At 38.1% G+C, this 8,374-nt stretch overlaps 1 protein-coding gene across 1 annotated transcript in view; it reads right to left on the minus strand.

Annotated features, from left to right (window-relative positions):
• Positions 1-1,233, minus strand: part of OSTN (osteocrin) — a 34,662-nt gene extending 33,429 nt beyond the window's left edge. The window contains exon 1 of the mRNA XM_062177432.1: positions 1,175-1,233. The gene's annotated coding sequence lies outside the window, so the exon portion shown is untranslated. The remainder of the gene's footprint in view (positions 1-1,174) is intronic.
• Between the last annotated feature and the right edge of the window lie 7,141 nt (positions 1,234-8,374).

Below are 8,374 nucleotides of genomic sequence, written 5' to 3' on the forward strand. Positions count from 1 at the left end.
AAGACTATGATCTCGAGGCCCCAGACCTAGTAGCTGAAGATATCTGCTTCTCCACTTCTCCCATTTCATTATATAAAGAATTAGTTTAAAAATAAAAAATTAGTTAAATTAAAAATAAAAATTAGTTAAAAAATAAAGGTGGGGGAGGGGGAGTAAACATCACCCTTAAGTATTTTAAGTAACTTTTTGAATGAAGCCATGGTGCAATTCATTGACAGGAGACTTGAACTCATGTCCAAAGCAAAGCTCTGGAAACATGCTGAAAAGTAGTATCAAAGCAAAGAGAAGATACAAAATGTGCCTGATATTTTTCATAGCCAATCAGATATAACTCTACCAATTGTATAGCTTACATGAGCATTACAGTAATCATAATCCATTACTTAAAAATTTTAATTTTTGGAAGGATAACAGACATGAATAATAAGCACATTTTAAACCTATAAAGTCTACTATTGTAATTCACAGAAGCAATATTAGCAATGATAGAATTGAATTTGTTAAGTGCACACATATTTTCACAGATCAAAATCTGAAGCAGAATTTTAAATCTGGTCTCAAATACAACTCAGATGCATGTTTCACATTAACACTCAATTGCATCACTACATGGCAAGAGCATTGCAAGCACTGAAGAACATTAATGTCATATTTTCATACTTGATTTAATGGAAGAAAAATAGAGGATGCTTTATGTTTTAGGAATACAGGATATAGAATCTGATTGATTTGACATTATTTCTTAATCTTCAATTTTGATAAAAATAAAGATATGAGAAAAAGTTTTTATATTTAGATGATTAAATCAGACCAATTTTGCATGCTGGATCATTTCTTAATATTACACATCTTAATGAAGTCAAAATAGTACTATTAACTTTACATATAAGATAGTTATCTTGATTCCCTTCATCTTTGTTTTGAAATTAAAAATCAAAAAACAATGCAAACAAATATGAAATTTCTGGGCAAACAATTAGTTACAACTTAAGTTTGTATCATAAAAGCTGCATAGATTTTCTACTCATTTTAGAGAGGAAAATATTGCCAAAACATTTCTAATGTTAAAAAAAATCAAGATATAATCAAAACACTAAAAAGTATGTGAAAGTAAAGATAATAGTTAAAACAAAAATATACACTAAATCTTTACCAGCTTTTACAATTAACTTACCTTCTGAAAAATCAGGAGATTCCAACTTTAGAGTTCTGTCTGTGCAGTTTCTCCCAAACTCAGCCCTGATGGTGAGATTTCTCTTTGAGTTTTTATAGTCTCAGTTATACACCCCTTACTCCAATCCCTGCCTTTGCTTTCTCTTACATCATTTCTACAGATTTTCCACTGAACATTTTCCCAAGCCTCTTTCCTCTCTCTCTCTCCCTCCCTCCCTTCCACCCTTCCTCCCCCTGTTCTTACTTTCCATATTTATTCTATCTATTGCTTTGATCATAGCATTTAAGTAGCAAAGGGGCTTGGACTCTGGAAAATTTGGGTGTACAGTTAGAGATGTGTTGAGCTGCGGACCCATCAATTCTTCCTGAGGTTTTAGTCCAGCTCTGATGATTACAAGTCATGTTTTGGAAACAAAATTCACTAAGATTTGTTAAAAAAGTGAGTAAGGAATTTCAAAGTAAGATTTAAGGAAATCATAATCACTCAAACTGATTATTGGTGTGTGTGTGGTTTTTTTTTTTACTTTTAAATTAAATGGCATCTATGCAAATGAAGAGTAGTTTCAGCCTCAGTCAGGTGCACAGTGCTCTCAGTGAGATGGCAGCTACTTCATAATTAACATTGCTATACTGGGAAGACTGTCACTAACAAACCTATAAATACTGAACTGTGACATGTGAACTATAATTGCAGATGTTGCAATCATTCTTATGCTCTTGTTCTCAAGCATTTTAATTTTCTTTCAAACCAGGATATTCCTGCTTCTGTCCATAGGTTTCCTTCATTTTCATTTCCTACTAATCATATTGGCATTTTTGGATGCACAAATAATTACAAATAAACTATTACATTCTAAAGGCAGTTTGTTATGTTATCAGATAATTATCAGCTCATTTGGTTCACTCATGAGACCCACTGTCTGGCAGATAAAGAGACTGAGACTCAGGTAAATTGAGTGACTTTATGAGATCCTATAGCTAAGCAATTGCAGCAGAGTTGAATTTAAAATACAGATCTTCCTAATTCCATATCCAATTCTTTTTCCACAACTGCATTCTGTCTCGCTGTCTAGCTTTAAAAGGTAGAAAACAGAATCCAAACCAGATTATGATTTTGTGCAAATAGAAATAAAATTGTTCTTTTTGGTTTTGCTTAAAAAGCCATTTAAAATACTACTCACAAGGATAGAAACGATTACATGGTTAATTTGGATCTAGATGGGGAAACTGACCAGAACACACTGAATTGGTGGGACAGTAAAATGCTTCCTTTTTATGAAGGGTTTCCAGGGATAACATGGGTTTCAACAAGCTTGAAATCTGAGTAGTTGGCAGCAGCAGTTCACAAGTCAAGATAAAAATACAGCCTAATTGTGGACCCTTGTTTAGACGCTGCTGCCATAAAACAATTATGTTAGTTTGAATCCACATGATGGAAAACTCTCAATATAGATTTAACGAATGCATCATAATACCACCAGAAGCCAATATTCTTGACGCACCTTCTACACTTATTTGAAATGCCTTCATTAGCATGCTGACAAGTGATATCTGTGGCTGATTTATTCCAGATCTGTCCCTGCTTAGACAGTCCAAAGATTCCACCCTATTTGTGGATTTTGTTGACCTAATTCAAAAGTTTGACTTAACTGTTCTGCAGCAGTAGAAATAGCAACAGTTTATTCCAGGGACATAACTATGGCATTAAGCCATTTACAGGCTTCTGTGAGTTAAACACTCTTATGTGATTTGCTTATGCAATTGTGCATGCTGGAAAAATTCCATTATTTTAAAAGAGAGAGGCAAAATGGAAGCATGCAAAAAATACAAAGACGATGAGAATTCACTTCAAATCATGGATAGGGAGAGACTATGGTGAGAGATAGAGAAAACGTTATTGAAAACTTTTCCAGCTAGCGTATCATTATGTGATTCCCATAACAACTTTGCTAAGGGTGTATTACTATGATGAGAAAACTGAAGTTCACATTTGTTAAGCGGATGTCAGGGGACCAAGGGTACAGACTTTGCTATTTATATCTGTCAGGATTTTAGCAGGAAAGTGGTGGCCTATTCAAATTGAATCATTTGAGGAGAATGCAATGTGGCCCAGGTATAAATGAGCTAGAGGGATTGTGCAGTACAGTGACCCAGTCCTATCCAGTCTCCTGGTCCTATCCAGCCAAGGGTAGTTACAGGGACCCAGAGACAAAGGGATCTGGGTAGAGAAAATTGCATGGCAATAGTGTGACTTCTTATCAAGGACACAGTGAGTCCAGAGCAATCTATGGGGGGCAGTGAGTGTAAGGGGTGAACACCAACATTTCACTGTATTTCTTTAGTTCATTGTCTTGTTGTCTTTCCCTTTGGTGAAATCTAGCTGGAAACAAATTTGAGGAAGGGGCAATGAAAGAGATCCAGTAACATTATTTATTTTCAAAACTGTACTTTGTAAAGCACAACACATCTAAAATGCCATTATTATTCACATTATTATCTAATACTTTCTTAAAGTGCAGATTTGTTGTTTTACAACATCAAGTTTTTTGAGGTATAATTCAGGTTTGTTGAGTTTTTTATTTATTTATTTATTTATTTTACTTGACAGGTAGAGTTATAGACAGTGAGAGAGAGACAGGTCTTCCTTCCGTTGGTTCACTCCCCAAATGGCTGCTCCTGCCGGCGCTGCACCAATCCGAAGCCAGGAGCCAGGTGCTTCCTCCCGGTCTCCCATGCGGGTGCAGGGATCCAAGCACTTGGGCCATCCTCCACTGCCTTCCCAGGCCACAGCAGAGAGCTGGACTGGAAGAGGAGAAACTGGGACTAGAACCCAGCACCCATATGGGATGCCAGCGCCACAGGTGGAGGATTAACCAAGTGAGCTACGGCGCCGGCCCCTGTTGAGGTTTTTCAATAAACAATATTGTCCTGTTTAGAGTGCTCGGTTTGAAGAGTTTTGACAAATGTATATTGTATGTAACTTCTACTACAATGCTGACATGGATCATTCTATTACCATCCAAATTTACCCCATGTACCTTTGCAGTCAATCCTCTCCATTATTCCAGGTCCTAATAACCATTGATCTGATTCCTATGCTCATCATTTTGCCTTTTCCAGAGGCCCTAGGAATGAAATAAATGTATAGCACACAGTCTTTGGCGTCTGACTTCTTCAATTAGAATTATGTTCAACATTTATCCCCATAACATGCCCATGACTGTAGATACATGGCTCAGGCTTCCCCTGATATTAGAAGGAGGCTTCAAAAATTAGGCATGTGACCAAGCAACCCCTTGGCTGATATCCTGAAAGCTGTCACCATAATCTGCTTTAACTGAGACCAGGAGGAAGAGGAGAGAGCAAGGCAGAAGGAGCATTGTAATGATACATGACAGGCCCAGCTAATAGCTGCTTTACACAGTGCTCTGCTATCAAAAGGACCAACCAAGACCAGTACACCCTGAAATAGCACCTATCATCCATGTGGGAAGCCAAAGCATTGGGAAAACAGCTGTCTTAACAGAAGTTGGCTACTGAGAAAGCCTGTCCACTCTGCCAAACGCTGGCTCACTGGAAACAACTGCTCTGGGGGTTGAAGGACTCCCAGGTCAGAACTATAGACACGGTGACACTGTTGACCCTAAGCTGAGGACACTCTTAACTCTGCCCAGCTCCCAAGTCCACTATTGCTGCTGTGGAGATGGAGCCTAGGGTCACTGTTGGCATATCAGAGAGGACCATGGGTTTTCTGTTAGATACAGGAGCCATCTACTCTGCTAACCTCCTATTTGGCCCAGTTCTCCCAGTCTAGCCAGGTAATGGGAGTCAGTGGGATACCTAGCTGTGTGAAGCCTGCATTATTATCATTAAGTACAAAAACCTCTTGTTTCAGTTCCTATTTGCCTTTAATTAGGTTAGCAGACAGGGGATAGGGTAACAGCTAACATGGACAGTGTTGCTACGAGAATGTTTAGATATCCCCCACCTATTTGGGCAAGCCCTTGTGGAGGATCTAAGGACCAACCTCTTTAGGGTGTAGAGAGATGATCTAAAATGTAGATGATTTGATAGTCTGGCATCTCACCTAAGACTCCAGTTTTGGGTATTCGACTTGTATGCTTAACTTCCTAACAGAATACAGCTAAAAGATTTCCAAGGAAAAATCACAACTGGTCTATTAGGAGGTAAACTAGGAGTTCATTTTCTTCTCTGGGAAGTGAAAGTGGTCCTGGAAGATACGAGGGACACAGCAGATTCCTGCACCTACAACCTTAACACATCTCTAGTATTTTGAAGCTAATGGATTACAGATCTCTTGCTATGGGAACAAAATTAAGACCCCTTCAACAGGACAGGTATGTCTTAGACATGCTAACTGTGGCTCACAGGGGAATTGTGCCATCCTCATGAATTCTGTTTTTGGATCAATAAAACTAGATGGGTATAAAACCATAGTCATTGTTTCTTTCCAGGCTGAACAGGGATGGAATTTCTTGCCCAGTATTGGATCATGAAGATTCTGGCCATTTCATTTCCTTGGCCCTACAGCTGCATATTCTTTTTTTTTAAGATTTATTTATTTATTTATTTGAAAGTCAGAGTTACACAGAGAGAGAAGGAGAAGCAGAGAGAGAGAGAGAGGTCTTGCATCCACTGGATCACTCCCCAATTGTCTGCAGTGGCCGGAGCTGCACCGATCCGAAGCCAGGAGCCGGGAGCTTCTTCTGGGTCTCCCATGTGGGTGCAGGGGCCCAAGGACTTGGACCATCTTCTACTGCTTACCCAGGCCATAGCAGAGAGCTGGATCTGATGTGGAGCAGCCGGGTCTCAACCAGCATCCATATGGGATGGCGGCACTGCAGGCGGCTTCTTTTACTTGCTATGCCACAGTGCAGGCCCCAGCTGCATATTCTTACCACCTCTCCTTGGACCATGTATTCTTATTTTGGATCTAACAGAATAGATGCCATCCAGTTCTAGATTGTCACGAGGCAGGGCTTATAGCATATCTCATTGTGTGCTCTGTCTATCCTTTGTGGCCATGCAGGACAACCTTTCCTCATGCCAACCCCAAACACCAAAGCAACACAATAATACCCACACCAAACTCTATGCCCATATGCCAGCTCAAAGAAGGAAGAGAAGACAGACTTTTACCCATTCTACCACCATGAGATTAGGGCTTAACTTTTGAGAGGGGAAGTTTAGGTGAGAAGGCAGACATTAACCTATATGTGGGAGAGGAGCTGAACAACAAAAATGGGAATTTTGTGTAGCTGAATGAAGGAAGAAATATGGAGACCAAATGCTTGGAAGTAGGTCAGCATTTGCACATTAAAAGCCTTGTTGATGTCCAATAACTTTGTTCAGTGGGTCCCAGCCCTCCTCTGAGAGCATCCTCAGGAGGTCTAATAGGGCCATCAACAATGTGCTGATAAAGTCTTGGGAGGAACTTCATTAATTCTCTGTCCAGAAACCCCACTGCCCAACAATTTCCTAGAAGAAGAGGGAAGGAGGAGAAGAAACTGTGGTCCTGTATTTATATAAAATTCCAGTCTGATAGCTGAATGGTCTCACAGTCCTTCCTGAGATGGTCGCCTGGCCTGTTAAGTGTATTTTCTTCAACAAACTTGGCCGCTTTGCTTATTGCTATTCTGTATTTCAGGTCTGAAATTCTTTTCTTGAACAAGCAAGAACCTCAGGTCTACCAATCAGTATAAGAGTTCATATCAGAAGTGGGCATTTAGCAGTGGTTAAACCATGATGTAGGATTCCCACATTCCATATCAAAATACCTGGCTTAATGTCCTGGCTCTGCTCTACATTCCAACGTTCTAAAAATGTGCACCCTGGGAGGCAGGAGGTGATGGCTCAAGTACCTGGGTCCCTGACTCCTACATGGAGACCTGGATTGAATTCCTATCTCCTGGCTTCAGTTTGGCCCAATCCAGGCCATTGCAAGTATTTGAGAAGTGAAGCAGTAGTTGTGAGATCCCTGTTTGTCCATCTCTTGCTTTCTCTGTCTCTATGTCTCTGGCTTTGAAATAAATACATTAAATCAAAACGCAACATAAAACAAAAAAATGTTGAATGGATGTACCATAACTTTCACAGCTTTAGTTTTCATTCTTGTGGAAAATTTGAGTTGCTTTAGTTTTTGACAATTATGAATAAAATTGCCACATGGTTAATACTGAGTTGTTTAGGTGGACATATGTTTTCATGTCACATGGGATAAAAAAGACATGAGATTCCTAAATAATGTTGTAAATGCACATTTAACTTGGTAGGGGATAGCCAAATTAATTTCCAAAGGGTTATGCAGTTTTGCATCACCAGTTGCGATGTATGAGAACTGTATTTGCTCAGCATACTTGCTATCATTTAACATTAACATTTTAAAAAATAACTAATAAGCATATACTTGTAAAGCATCTCATTGTGGATTTTTTGTTTGGTTCTTTGTTTCACTAGTGATTAATGATGGGGAAGATGTTTTAAAATACCTCTATATTTTCTTTAGTAAAGAGTCTGTTCAAATATTTTGCTTACTACTGGGGTGCAAGAATTCTTTATATATTCTAGATAGAGCTTTTATAAGATTTGTACTTTGCCCATTTATTTACTTTATAACTTTAAAAAAAACACATTGTTATTTCATAGAGCAAGAAGTTTTAATTTTGCTGTAGTCTAATTAGCCTTTTAAAATTGGATTACTTTTTTGTACTCTATCTAAAAAGCATTCTCATGCATGTTTATAAAATCTTTCACTCCAGAACCTTTTTTTTTTTCAAAATTCTTTTGACTATTCTAAGTGCTTTGCATTTCCATATAAATTTTAGAATCAGTTGATCAGTGTGAACTAAAGAGTCTGCTGGTGTTTTGGTTGGGATTTGAATGAACCTATAGATATATTTGAGAATAATTGAGCCTTCTGGTTAATAAATATAAGATAGTGCTTTTATTTATATAGTTTATTAGATAATATTTTCTATTTTCAATATAAAAATATTCAAGTGTTTTGGTAGGTTTATCCCCAAATTTTTCATTTTTTTGATGTTATTGTAAACAGTAATTTTAAAAATTTCAATTTCTAAGTGGACATCTTTTTATGTCTTTGTTTTTAGCCTATTGATAGGGTGAATATATAATTTGGCTTCCTGAGATAAACTCCTCATGATCATTATTTATTATATTT

The sequence above is a fragment of the Lepus europaeus genome, chromosome 2 (assembly GCF_033115175.1).
Source record: "Lepus europaeus isolate LE1 chromosome 2, mLepTim1.pri, whole genome shotgun sequence".
Classification (NCBI taxonomy): domain Eukaryota; kingdom Metazoa; phylum Chordata; class Mammalia; order Lagomorpha; family Leporidae; genus Lepus; species Lepus europaeus.